We start from the raw sequence: 14,391 nt of genomic DNA, 5'->3' as shown, positions 1-14,391 counted from the left end.
ACAACCTACGCAGATATTTCAGTCTGTATTTCCAAACATGGCAATAAAGTATTAACTGAACTATAAAATGAGCAGAGACAAAACATTTCATCTCTTTCTTGAAACACAGTGAGCTTTACCAACATTTAGCAAATATGTAGACAATATACAGAAATTCAAGATAATTCTGAGAGGAAATTTACAATGTTCTTTTCCCATGAATTACTAAAAGCATATAAAGAATTCCAATTATTTCTTACTATCTCAACACTTTTGTCTACAAATCAAGAAAGTTTAGCATTAAGAAAAAATTACAAATAGATTATTTCATGGCTTCCAATTCTAATGTACAGCTCATTTTGTCTAGGATTAATTTCAGCGCAGAGATAGCATGTCATACAATAATTAAAGCAGGAAACCAAAGGGACAGGGAAAAATATATAGCATCTGTCCAGTCAGTTAAAAGAACCTGAGACATTACATACTGGTATAATGCTATAATCTAGACCTTACATTGAAAAAGGTTGAGGGCAAAAGAAGAAAGGGACGACAGAGAATGAGGTGGCTGGATGGAGTCACTGAAGCAGTCGGTGTGAGCTTAAATGGACTCCAGAGGATGCTAGAGGACAAGAAGGCCTGGAGCAACATTGTTCATGGGGTCACGATGGATCGGACATGACTTTGCAACTAACAACACTAACTAAATCTTACAAGGCCTGTAAATTGGACCCGGTTCCTTTGATTTTAGATACTCCATGAGGAGGAAAAAGCTATTTTTGTTCAATTGCTGCTACCCAGCCTTTGACTTTTTTTTCATAAATTTGGTCAGTACACTATTCACCATCCCCTAGGTTTTTATTTTATTTTTGCCACCTATTGTGGATATTAAGCTTTGTATGTTCATTATTGTTCGCTCTCTCTTTTTCTTCCCACACCCTTATGAGCTGGCTGTTTGAATTGCTTTTACATGTTGCAATATTCAATGTTCCATAGGTGTGATACAAAGGATAGAATATAATGAGCTGCTGGAATAAAGCCCAATCAGTCTTTCAGAAGTAATATTGAGATCAGATGGCCTCATTAGAATGATAAATTGAGTCATTAGATACTCATCATTTAACACTGCATGGTAATGCCATTAACAATATCTCGTCCTCCCACCTTATAAGAGTAACATTTGCTTAGATAAGACTGGTATTAAACTATTCTTAATTCTCACTATTGATGGGGCAGTAATTTACAGATGCAGTCATCTGTATCTAACAATGTGGAAAATACTCATTCAAGGAAAATATATATTGTTGATAATTAATATGCAAAACACAGTTCATCTATTTCTGCTTATGATGATTATTTTTACTAACAAATTAGTTGAATTCATTTATGTCAGTGAATTACAATGGTCAAGTTGTTTTTCTTGTAAAAGCACAGGAAATAGGCTCTGTGGTTCCTACAGACTGCAATATTATTTTAGTTACTTATGTAAAAGTATAGTTATAAATATAGTTATATAGTAACCACAAAGGAATTAACAGGATTGAACATGTTCTGGCATTTTTGTTTCTTTATTAATGCTCAGTAGAGATTAGGATTCACAACCCTAAGCAGGAAAAGATGTTTTAAAAAACATATCATATTTATTCCATATATTCATGAGACTTCTTTAGAACTTGACAAAGAATATACATGATGCATCATATATAAATTGTATTTCAGTTTCTAAGTTTGATCATGTAGTCAGTTTCAGATCAAATTTAAAAATACTCTAGTCACTTGCACCTGAAAATAAATTGGAGATGCTCTTCAAGGACCAAGAAATTATTCAAACATTTCTATTATCTTTCAGGTGCTTCCATGAAGTGAAAAATCACATGGGTTTTATTTATTCTGAGCTTCCCTGAAACTGTGCTAACTTAACTCACTATCTCCAATTTGAAGTCTACAATGTGGCTGATTGTTAGTTGTTTTGCTCCTAGGGATTCTATAATTTTGTTTTTTAATGTTGAAAGCCACCCACAATTACATTTTTGTGAGTTGTGGCGTTATATAAACCAATCAATCAATCAATATTTTCTGTACAATAAAGCAGAACACAAACTGGTGCAGGCATTTGGTCAATACAGAAGATTCCTATGGGAAATGGTTTCTATTCTCACATTCTATAAATGTTTCAACGTAAGGTACATTATATTTAAGCACAGTGAAAGAAGAAGAGAACATTGAAATAGCCACACATAAGGCAGCAATAGCATTTAGGCTTATAGTCACTTCACAGTTCTTTTCAGCCCTCTCTAAGTAGTTTACACAGTCATCATATTGCCCCCAACAATCTGGGTCCTCATTTTACTCATCCCAGAAGGGAGGAAGGCTGAGTCAAGTTTGAGCCTTTCAGAATCAAACTCCTGGAGTAAGCAATGAGTTAGCCTGCAGTACAGCATTCTAACCACTGCACCACCATGGCTCTTGAATAGATGAAATCTATTTCACATAAAATAAAATGTCTGTACATTTACACAGCAAATAAATGGACAGAAAATAAATCTATCAGTTGACATATCAGGAGAAATATTCTATTATTTGACATTTATGGACAAATAAAGATAGTTTGTCACAGAGAATCTACAAGGGAGAATTTATCTGTTATCATTCTTCAAATCAGAAAGATTTGAGAACAAAATAATTATTCCAGTTAAAAAGTGGAAATTAAGGATTATACTATTTTTAAAACATCTTGTGACTTATGTAAAATGTTAACCTTTATTAAAGTGGACACTTAACTCTAGAATAAAATGATTAATGACAATTTTCAAATGATTTTTGAATTCCTTTTTAAACATGCAGGAGAAACTCAGATTATCCAATTACCTTTTTACCAATTACATCAGATAAATCTCCATGATTCCCAAAGGGTAACAGAAGTTTGAAATGTAAAAGGTTAGTAGATAACTATTCTATTCTTAAAACCATTACTTTTAAAGTAATGAAGACCTGCACTTTTTAAAAGTGAGGAACACATTTAAATGTGAATACTTGGCAATGAAATTATCCAGAATTGTAGACAAAATAGTCTTAGGAACAGACAAAGGAAATGAGAATATGGAAATAAAATATCATTTTGATTAAACCAATTATGTGCAAACAACTTAGAACTTATTCTTAGGAACTACATAAGCAGACTTACAAAACAATCTATTCTCAACCCACTCCCTCAGGTCTTCTGAGGTAAATTGAGCACATCCATGATAACAGAATAACAGAAGTGGAAGAGACCTTGGAATCCTCTAGTCCAATCCTCTGTTCAAGTAGGAGACCCTATACCATTTTGGATAAATGACTTTCCAATCTCTACTTAGAAAATCTCTAGTGAAGGAACACCCACAGCTTCTGTGGGTAGGCTCTTCCACTGATTAATTGTTCTCCCTACAGGTATTTCTCCTTAATTCTAGATTGGATCTCTCTTCAATAAACTTCCATTGATTACTTCTTGTCCTGCCCTTAAGTGCTTTGAGGACTAGATAATCTGTGTGACAGCCCCTCAAATATTGGAAGACTGCTATCATATCATATCATACCCTAGTCCTTCTTTTGTTAAGACTAGACATACCCAGTTTCTACAACTGTTCATCATACACTTTAACCCTCAGTCCCCCAATCAGCTTTGCTGTTCTTCTTTGCACTTTTTCTTGAGTCTCAACATTTTTTTGTGTTGTGGTGACCAAAACTGGATGCAGTATTCCAAGAGTGGTCTTACCGGTGCAATGTACAGTGGTACATGATCTTCATATTATCTGTCTATTGATGCAGCTTAGAACTGCATTGGCTTTTTTCATAGATGCAGCATGCTGTTGCCTCATACTTAAGTGGTTGTCCACTAGGACACCTAGATCTCTTTCACAGTTGCTGCTGTTGAGCCAAATGCCATTTTTTTCTATACTTGTACATTTGGTTTTTCTTGACTAAATACAAGATCTTACTTTTCTCACCAATGAAATGCATTTTGTTAGGTAAATCAAGATCTTTCTGAATCTTGAGCCTATATTCTAAGGCATTGGCTATTTCCCCCATGGAAATTGTCTCCAAATTTGATTTCTCCTCCTATTTCCCCATCTAAATCACTTATGAAGATGATGAAGAGTCTAAGACAGAACCTTGGGATATCGCACTGCATGCTTCCTTCATACATTTCTGCTATTTAATCTTTTTCCTTAAAAACCAACAATTAATCATTAGATTAATTTAATAGTGAAGAAAAATATCTGATATACGAAGAATATAAACATTTATATATCTGAAGAAAATCTTAAAAAGAAAATAGATCATGCAAATAAATAATGATACAGCAGTTCATGTGCAATGATTGATTGATGACAAAACTCTGTAGTTCAAAAAACTATAAACCATGACATTAACTTTCCTCATAAAGCAGTCAGTAGCTTGGGGGCATCTCTATTTTTGGAATGGCCTTTTAACCAGTATCTCACTTAGCATTCATCTCATGGAAAAAATCCTTGGGATCTAAAATTCATATAGTAGCTTGGATTATAATGATGTAGGTCTAACCCTATTCTTTATTTTTGCATAAAATTATTCCAGGATGTTATATATACAAATTCAGTCTAAATCTACAGGGATACAGCATCAATACCTCTGTTGAAAACTGCTTGTGCAGTATAGCTAAGAAAAAGATTTTTCTGATGTAAACCTATTACCATTGTCTAACTGGACTACAAGCACGGATTTGTATTTTCAGCATAATAGTAGATGCTAGCTGGTATCCGTAAATAGATTTGGGTAACAGCGAGCTAACCAATATCTACTTTGCAATGAGGTTCATTAGTGCCTTAGAATTATAAAATAAGAAGAGGAGTTGATCCCACATTTGGAAAGATTCCCAGTAAAAAGATAATTAATAAAATAACAATATTCATATTATTGCTAACAATTGTTTGCAAATTGTTTGCAAATATAAGAAAGGTTGAGATGCAGTCCAGGTTTACATGATACTGTGTTTCCCGGAAAATAAGACAGGGTCTTATTTTCTTTTTACACACAAAATATGGCTTGGGCCTTATTATGAGGAGAGGGTTTATTGTTTTGTGGTTGCCGGGCAGCTGCTCTCTTTCTAGTGGGCTCCCAACGAGCTCGGCACAGCCATGAAGTGACCATGCTCATGAGCAGCCACCCGGCAAACCCCCTTTCCAGCCGTGCAGAGCACCATTCACTGACCTAGGGGTATCCCCAAGCTGCGTGAGCGCCTGTTCGCCACTGCCCAGCTCCCGTAGCTTGGCGCCTTCAAAATGCCAGTGAATGGCGCTCTGCACAACTGGAGAGGGATTTTGCACAAGTGTCTGTTCTGCTCTTGCTCACGCGCCTCCCAGCCTCATGATGTCTGGCCCAGCTCTCCCTGCAGAGCCAGGGCACCTCCGCTGCCGCCACCACCACCACCGCCATACAAGCATGGCTTTTTCGGCAGCTTCCAAGCCGAGTCTTCTGGCAGTGGCCGCTCTGGGCGTACGCTCTATGGTTGTTCGCTCTGCCGAAAGCCAGCCCACAACCATAGAGCATACTCCCAGAGTGGCCACTGCCGGAAGACTCAGTTTGGAAGCTGCCGAAAAAGCCATGCTGGGATGGTGGTGGCAGTGGCAGTGGAGGTGCCCTGGCTCTGCAGGGAGAGCTGGGCCAGGGCATCATGAGGTTGGGAGGCACGCGAGTGGGAGCAAAAGAGCCGCTCGCGCAACCCCCTTCTCCAGCCGTGCAGAGCGCCATTCATTGACATTTCGAAGGCGCCAAGCCACGAGAGTCAGCGGTGGCGAACAGGCCTTCATGCGGATTGGCGATACCCCTACGTCAGTGAATGGCGCTCTGCACGGCTGGAAAGGGGTTTTGCTGAGTGGCTGCTGTGCCCGGCTCTTTGGGAGTCCGCTCGCAAGAGAACAGCCGCCGGCAACCCCCCTCTTCAGCTGGGCACAGCATCATTCACCAACCTAGCGGTATCCTGAAGGCACCAAGCAACACAATCACCTTTGCCCCTCCCCCTGATTCCTGCGGCTTGGCACCTTCAGGATACCGCTAGGTTGGTGAGCAGCACTCTGCCTACTCCGGGATGGGGGGGTTGTCCAGGGGGCTTATTGGGGGGGAGAGCTTATATTTTTGCCCACCAGAAAAATGTGCCATGGCCTTATTATCAGGACATGTTGTATTTTCGGGAAACATGGTAGAAATCTTGCTGTCAAAAACACCAAATGTAAAATTGCTATATTAAACACATAATAAATCATTAATATAGTATGCCTTTTTTTGCATAAAGTTAGGTGCTGTTTTATTTAAAACTCTATATTTAAGTTTCCTAAATAGAAATGTGGCCTAATTAAATTTCAAGTTTTTATTTCAGTCTTGCTGTGAATTTTGTTTCAATAAAATTTGTCATCTAACTTGAATTTTTAATTATCATGTTGATGTTGAGAAAATTGAGAATAAAAGTCAATTATCTACTGTATATACAAAAAGTATTGTTTTATCTAGCTGTACATTATAACTGAAGAGTCAAAATTATGATGATACTGTTCTCCTAAATTGGAGAAATAAGTTCTGATAGCATTACAGTGTTCAAGGATTCCACAACAGAGGTTTAAAATAAGGAAAATAAAATAAAGTATTTGGTTATTTTAAACACAGATGAAGAAATGTTTATACTCAAACATCCCCAGATACACTTCTGTGCTTTTAAAATAGTCAAATGATACAATATCTAAAGCATCATGTTATACAATTCCTTCAATTTCAAGTGTTATCATGATAATTCAAGAACCATATATCACATTTATATTATTTTCTCTACAAATGTTTACATGGTGATACTGGTTGATGAAATATTGTGGGGAACTCAATATTTCATAAACGTACACTATTTCAGTTGATCCTACTACAGTACTACACAACAATGGATTTTGAATCTTTAACCTGGGCTATTATATTAATTTTAAAAGCTTTAAATATTGACTAATACTTCAGTCAATGACATGGTTTTTTTTGCTAACCACCTTTTAAAGTATAATTGTAATATTACAATATTTGTATATTATATATATTCTGGTCGCAGCATCTCTCTTGTTCCAGTAAAATTAAACAGAATTTGCTGCAGTTTGTTAAGTAAAAAAATACCTTACCAAGACAGTATGATGTAATACTCTTGATAAATCTGAAAAAAAATAATTTGAACATGAATTTTAGGAGGTAATGCTGGTTTTTCAGCTTTATTTCTTCAGGAAATATTCTCCTGACTTCTGCAAAAGTTCTTAAAATCATTTTTTTCTTGTACTGAAACTTTGATATAGAAACATGGCAAAGGGATTATAGGGTTTCTTTGTCGCATTTGGAGGATTGGACATGATCCCAAACAGTGTCTAATTACTTTGGATAATAGTTTGATTCCCTCTTCTTTGTGGCAACTTCCGATATCTCAGTGGTTGCCACAAAGAAGAGGGAGTCGAGGAGAAGCCAATGTCGCGATGGGACGACGTGCGATCTCAATGCTCTGAGATCGCCATCGATACTTTTGCCGCTCGGTGGTCCAATCGGACTTAAACCGTCCCGCAGAGATGGTGAACAGGAAGAATAGGTCTTGCTGATCTCAGGGACATCGCAAAGTCCCTGATCGATCCAAGAGAAGTTCTTCAAACCAGCGACAAAAAATCCAGCCATTAGGCTGATGAAGTCAGGGCGGCTGCAAAATGGAAGGATATGGAAAGAGAAAGTGTTTCCAGCTGGTGAGGAATTTTTACCATTTTAAAATAGACTGCCTATAAAAAACTTAAAATTAATTTAAATTGGAGAACAGAAGAAATAAGCGGCGGAATTAAATTTGGAATGGTTTTGGGCATTAAATCTTGGTACATTTTATGATGAAGGACGTTTAAACAATTATAGTCAAATGAAAATGGAAGTATGATGATGGTAACATGTATAACTATATCTGAGTTAAAATACTTGAGTTAATATGAATTATGTTTGTTGACTGTGGAAGAGATGCACGAAAGCCTTTCTGTAACCTACTGATACACTTTCTGCAGTATGTAAAGAAGGATGTGTTGTGTTTGTTTTGAAAATTAAAAATAAATAAAAAATATTTTTAAAAAAGAAGAAGAGGAAGTGAAACTATTCTACAAAACACCTAAAGGTAGTATTTTTGTTAGACTGAACCAGCTTTGTAGCTAAGCTTAATATATCTCCTCTTTACATTAGAAGAAATAAGAAAGAATATCGCCAAACTAAGTTTCAATAATATTATATACCATATAGCTGAGACATATTTCTTGTGTCAAAATGAACTCAAGTGACTGAAAGTAAATTGTGTAACATAAAACAATGTAGCTCCATACTATAACATTTGGCTTCAGGCTAACAATTCATGTTTCAAAAAATTATAGTCAAAAATTAGTTGAAGACATAACATGCCTGAATATTTCAATTTGAATTATTGATGCAGACTGAGGAGTCTGCCTTAAACAGTACATTTTGGGTATCACGAGGAGCGGTAAATAGTTAATTATTTTATGTCTTGTTGGTAAAGGACACCATGAGAATTTTCTACTTCAGATGTTCAAATAACAGGCAGTCCTTAAGCACTCTGTACCTTAATGTTTGGAACAAATAATGTGTAATGCTTTCAAGACAACTCCTTTCAGGAAAACTTTGGAACAAAGTAAGTGAGAAGTAGACCCGGAAATCAATGCCTTTTTCAGTTTTGGATGGTTCTGCTAGAAGTGAAATTATATTTAAGGCTAAGATTTTTAATATTTAGAACTTAAAGCAAAACAGAACCTCTTGCTCTTTACAGGTAGCTTTGAGCTGATCCCCAAATCAGCATAGGTGTGATGCATTTGTGTGGCACAAAACCTTTGAGTTGAGACAACTACAATGTGGTGTTTATAATGGGAGGAGGAATGGGAGGAAGCCATATTTCTTTTCTCCTTTAAAACAAAAAATAAATTAACAGATGTTCCTATTGTTCTTGACAATTATCTGCACTCAAGTGAAAATGATTACTTCTGTCTATTGTCACTGCAACCTATAATGTAATACTTTGCGTCAACATCTACACATATGTTATATTTCTTGGCTATTTCTCATCATATGTCCATGAATCTGTCCATCTTCCTATTTGAAAAAAAACTGTCCTAAAATGATTACTCTTTCAACCTGTCATTTTGGAGACAGCATATGAAATAACCTTTCCAAACTGTTCTTTGTAACATTTTCTTCTGTTCACACATTGAAATTGTTATTCTTTTGTGAATTTGTTTTAAAAAGTATAATTTAAAAAACGTCCTAGAGAGTTTTTTTTATGTAGGTAAGAATGTATAATTATAAACACACAGCTATAAAAAAGGAAGAATACACTTGTAAGGTAAGATAGCTGAAACAGTGCACCAATCTTGATAAGTAGAACTGTCCCTGGCTGCATGCTTGCTGCTTTTTTTGATGGATTCTCTGTCTGGGTGAAGGATTCACACAATGCATCTGACTTGGCAGTGACAGTGAGCTTACCTATACTTAACGGTAGTACTCCACCAGTAGGCACAATAGAGATACAAAACAGCAGAATAGACCCTGTATTACATCCAGACATCAAGGGTATGTAGGGGATTTTCTGTGGACAAGAACCATTGCCCCAGGCTATTTCTATCATTAGAAAACTAGCAGAAAAACTCACTGTCATTGCCAACTCAGTTGCATCTTTGTGAATTGTTTATCCCTGCCACTAACAGTTGAAATAAAACAGCTGATTTGAAAAAAAAATCAAATCACAGTTAGTTGTTAAACGTAATAATAAAATGGGCAAGGATAAGCAACACACACAAGAGACAATCTCATGTAAACATCCATTTTTTTCTTGTAAATAAAGTGAAGGAAATTGATACTGAAAATGGCCATTTTGAAATCAAGTTCATAAATCTTAAAGTTGCTAAGACTGGCTTAATGAATGTTGCTGAAGTAGAGGGACAAGTAAGAAGCACTTATCTGTTGTAATACTTACATATTACCAGAGGAAAGGCAAAATAATATGCACTTTATTTTACATTTCAATAGTCTTAGTTTAATCAAAACATTTCTCCACTGCTTAAGCCATCTGGTGATTATTGATGACATAGGAAATACCAGATTTGTACACCAAAAAGTTCAGGACTTGAAGTAATTCCATTAAGAAAGAAATTACAGACCCACAGTGAAACAATGCATTTGAAAACATTCAAGCCAGATTATTCCTGTATTTTCAAAAGGTAATAATAGGATATTTTAAAATGATGTCTTAAAAGATTATGTTAATTTATTTTTAAAAAATTTAATTTTTTTAAAAAAATATTCCTAGTTTGCTCCCTGGGATTTTTTAAAATAATACAGGCTTCAAAATGGGACTTTTAAAAAGATGTGATACTCTTTTATCATGCAAATAGGATCACAGAATGGCAAGAGGAATTAAACTACTGATTAACCTTCCTTCCTGCCCCTTCTTCCCCCCCAAAAAAAGAAAGAAAAGAAAAGAAAAATATATCAAAGTTGCTCTGAAAAACCCATTTCCCTCCAGGGAAATTAAATTGCAAATATATTCTCTTTTCTTTTCTTTTCTTTTTTTTTTGGCAGGTGCTGTGTGGGAAGTAAAAAAAAAAGGTATTCAAATGCAGATTCAATTAAAAAAACATGGAGATTATAGCTATTGGATGGTCTTAAAATCAGTTCAAAGGCTCACTTAAGATATTGCAAAGAAACAAGGAAACAGGTTATTTAATAGGAAGGTATGCTATAGGAACAAAATGGGGATGATTAATTTAATGAACACAATACTGCATACAGCCTGAATGTTATAGGACAGTGATGGCAAACCTTTTTTGGCTCAGATGCTAAACACACAAGAGCACACGCCACCCCTATAACCTATGCCCCTTCTGCGCTGTGGGCCCTACGCATGTGCATTTGACCCATCCTGCTGTCCCGCGACAGTGCTTTACAGCCCCCTCTAAGCAGTTTACAGAATCAGCCCATTGCTGCCAACAATCTGGGTCCTCATTTTACTCACCTTGGAAGGATGGAAGCAGGGGTGGGATTCTACCAGCTTGGACCGGTATGGGCAAACTTGTATCTCCAAAGATCAGCTGGGAGCGAACCGGTTCATTCTCATGAAAAAGTGCCTGCCCGCTCCTGCGCTTTACCTATTTTTATCTTCTCAGCTGAGTCACGCAGCAGAGTGGATTGCCATGCCTCAGCTATTTTGTGCTTTCCAAGCAGCAAACACAGAATCAGTATTCTCTGAACTGTGCACACACATGCAGCGAACCAGTTGTTAAACCGGTAGGATCCCACCCCTGGATGAAAGGCTTAAACCAAATTGCCGTCAGCAGAAGTAGTCTGCAGCACTGCACTGTAACCATTGCACTACCTTGGTTCATTTATAAGGGATAGTATAACTGTAGAATTCAACTAAACATTATAAACGTACTTTAAAAATTTTTAATGGTGCACACCAAACAGATCTATGGTGTTAGTTATGAAGTCATGTCCAACCCATCGCAACTCCATGGGCAACTTTCCTCCAGGTCTTCTTGTCCTCTACCATCCCCCAGATTTAATTTAAGCTCACACCTACTGCTTCGGTGACTCCATCCAGCCACCTCATTCTCTGTCATCCCCTTCGTCTTTTGCCCTCAATCTTTCCCAGCATTAAGCTCTTCTCCAGTGAGTCCTTCCTTCTCATTAGGTGGCCAAAGTACTTGAGTTTCATCTTCAGGATCTGGCCTTCTAAAGAGCATTCAGGGTTGACCTCATCTAGGACTTACCGGTTCTAGAGATCTATAGTTATGTACAAAATTAAAACAATTCACACATGACTAACTGCATATTGTGAACATTCTCATCTTATTCATCACAAAGTCCCTTATTACAGCACTATGTAAGATGTTTCTGTGTGATGACCAATATATGTCAGTCTGTGGAAGCTGATTATAAATATCCCCAAATTGTGGGAAAATGTTAAATTATATGCATATTTTACATATTTATTATTTTACTAAACTTAATATTGTCTGTTTTGATACTGAATGAGTCACCATCATGCAAATTATATATTCATATAGGTATTTACATGAAAGTGACTAGAGCAAGGCTAATACATTATATACCACACTAGGCAGGCTTCACAATAAGTGCAAAGCCAAACAGCCCCAGTAATACTTTGTTCCTTAGTATGCTTAAGGTTTGTGCAGCTTCCCAGTTGCATCAGAAAAAAAAATTGTAACATGGGTCCATAAAACAAACATACTTAAAATAAACCTTTAAAAATGTTCAGGGAAACTTCAACATATATTACTTCTCTGCATGTTTGTAATTGATATCAACCTTGTCTTGCGAATCTTCTAGACATGAGATTGAGTTAATGAAACTTACTTTTTATTTTATCAGGACGAAATTTGGATACAAAATTGTATCTGCTCAAAAAGGTAGAAAAAACGGTCAAAAATGTATCTTTAAGTACTTGTTCTGTGGCTTGTGGGGCAAAATCCTTTGACGCTTAAGATTCCTTATCATCTCCTAAATGATTTCTTGAGTTCTGCATAAGAAAGGTTGTTATCACTATTGCTAAAAAAATAGAAGTTGGAAAACCTTGTTGTCTCCTGAAGATCATTTAATTCCAGTGTATCTTCTGGAATGGAAATGTAAAGAACTGCAGAGTCTCTTAGATTTTTTTATAAACTCCAAAAACCAGACAAATGAGATTTTTAACATATTTCATACTAGAAGAGCTGATTCATAACCTGTAGTTCCTATGGAGATTTAATTACTATGCTTGGATTTCACATTATTCACAAACCTATGCCTGAAACTTTTTAAAGCAGCTACCTCTTTTCCTGGCTTCTGTAATTTGTGCTTTAGCACAACTTTAAGAGAAGACGTGTTTATTTCAAGGATTTTCAGCAAGTGAAGACCTGATAGCCCTTTAAGAAAAAGATTAAATGTTTTCTGAAGTAGTACTTGAATGTATTATAGATGCCTTGCACCAGAGCTGATTTCTTGATTCTAAAGCCGAGATATGAACATATTATTTTTTTTTTTTTATAATAAAATTTTATTGGTTTTTCAAGATTTATAGGGAAAAGGGTAAATGGACAGGTATACAAATTTTGGCAGTTGCAAAGTGTGTGAGGCCCCCCTCCCTCCATACCCATAGTATACATTTAATATAATGCATTAGTATATAATTGATTACAGTCAGCATATTAGTTCTATTATTAAATTCAATCAAATTAAACATTACAGTATAAAATCCAAATATAATTCCATTTTCACTTTCGGTCAGTTTATAATAATATGATTTTCTTGTTTATTTTTGTGATCTGAGTCTTCTTGCTATTGCCCCATCTCCCTCCACTGGCAGAGCTCTGGCCCCTCCCGTGTCCTGCGTGTCCGTTGTGGTATCTGGTGGTTTCTCTAGGAGTGTTTTATTTTTTTCCATAAAGGCCTGCGCCTCTATGGGTGAATTAATTCTAATTCTTGTCTCCTCCCAGAATATCAGCATACCTTCAGGCATCAACCATCTAAACCACACCCCTTTCTGGTATAATTTATTCGCTAATTGCGAATAATTTTTTCTTTTTTCTCTAATCTTCTTAGGGATCTGCTTCAGAATGGTTATCTCCATATCATGATATATCAATGCTTGCCCCCTTTGTACACCCAGAATTTCATCTCTTGTGCTTTTTCTAAGGAATTTAATGTGAACCTCCCTGGGTACATTGTGTGTTCTAGCGTAAACTGAATTCACTCTATAAACCAGATCTATATCCCACCCCATCTGTTGTTTTTCTTTGTGTGTGTAGTCAGCCAGAATGTTTGTCATGATGTCCCTTATATTTTCCCCATCTTCTTCTGTAACATTTTGAAATCTAAGATAATAGGACATTCTCTCAAATTCTAATTTCATCTGTTGGATGTCAAGATCTTTGTTCCCTTTCTGCACAGCTTCCACCCCCCCCCCTCACCTCCTCCACCCCCCCTTCCACAAGATCCAGTCTCTGTGAGTTCTTATAAATTTGGGCTTGATTTTCTTTAATTTCATCTTTCATTTCCCTTAGCTGTTTCTTGATTTCCTCCTGGCCCTGTAAAATTTGTTGAAGCATTTGTTGAAAGTCCATCTCTATAGTCTTAGGTTGCATCAGTTCTGTTATCTTGGACTGTGTGGCTGGACTGGATGTTACAGATGTTGGAGCAGATGTGGCAAAGCCAGATTTCCCAGGAGGTGGTCTTTTGGATGCCATCCTTTATAACATTAGAAGTTCAGTCCATATATAAGATAAACAGTTAGAAAAGAAGGGTAGCCAGGTGAGGTCCGGGAGCAGAAGAACCAGGCAGAAGAGAATCTCT

General features: G+C 36.5%; 1 protein-coding gene across 2 annotated transcripts in view; it reads right to left on the bottom strand.

Moving 5' to 3' along the window:
• Nucleotides 1–14,391, bottom strand: part of NKAIN3 (sodium/potassium transporting ATPase interacting 3) — a 234,924-nt gene that overhangs the window by 59,067 nt on the left and 161,466 nt on the right. The window lies entirely within an intron of this gene.

Source organism: Natrix helvetica, assembly GCF_964273705.1.
Source record: "Natrix helvetica genome assembly, chromosome: 4".
NCBI lineage: Eukaryota > Metazoa > Chordata > Lepidosauria > Squamata > Natricidae > Natrix > Natrix helvetica.
Note: the sequence above shows the minus strand (reverse complement) of the source record. Positions and strands in the feature narration are given on the sequence as shown.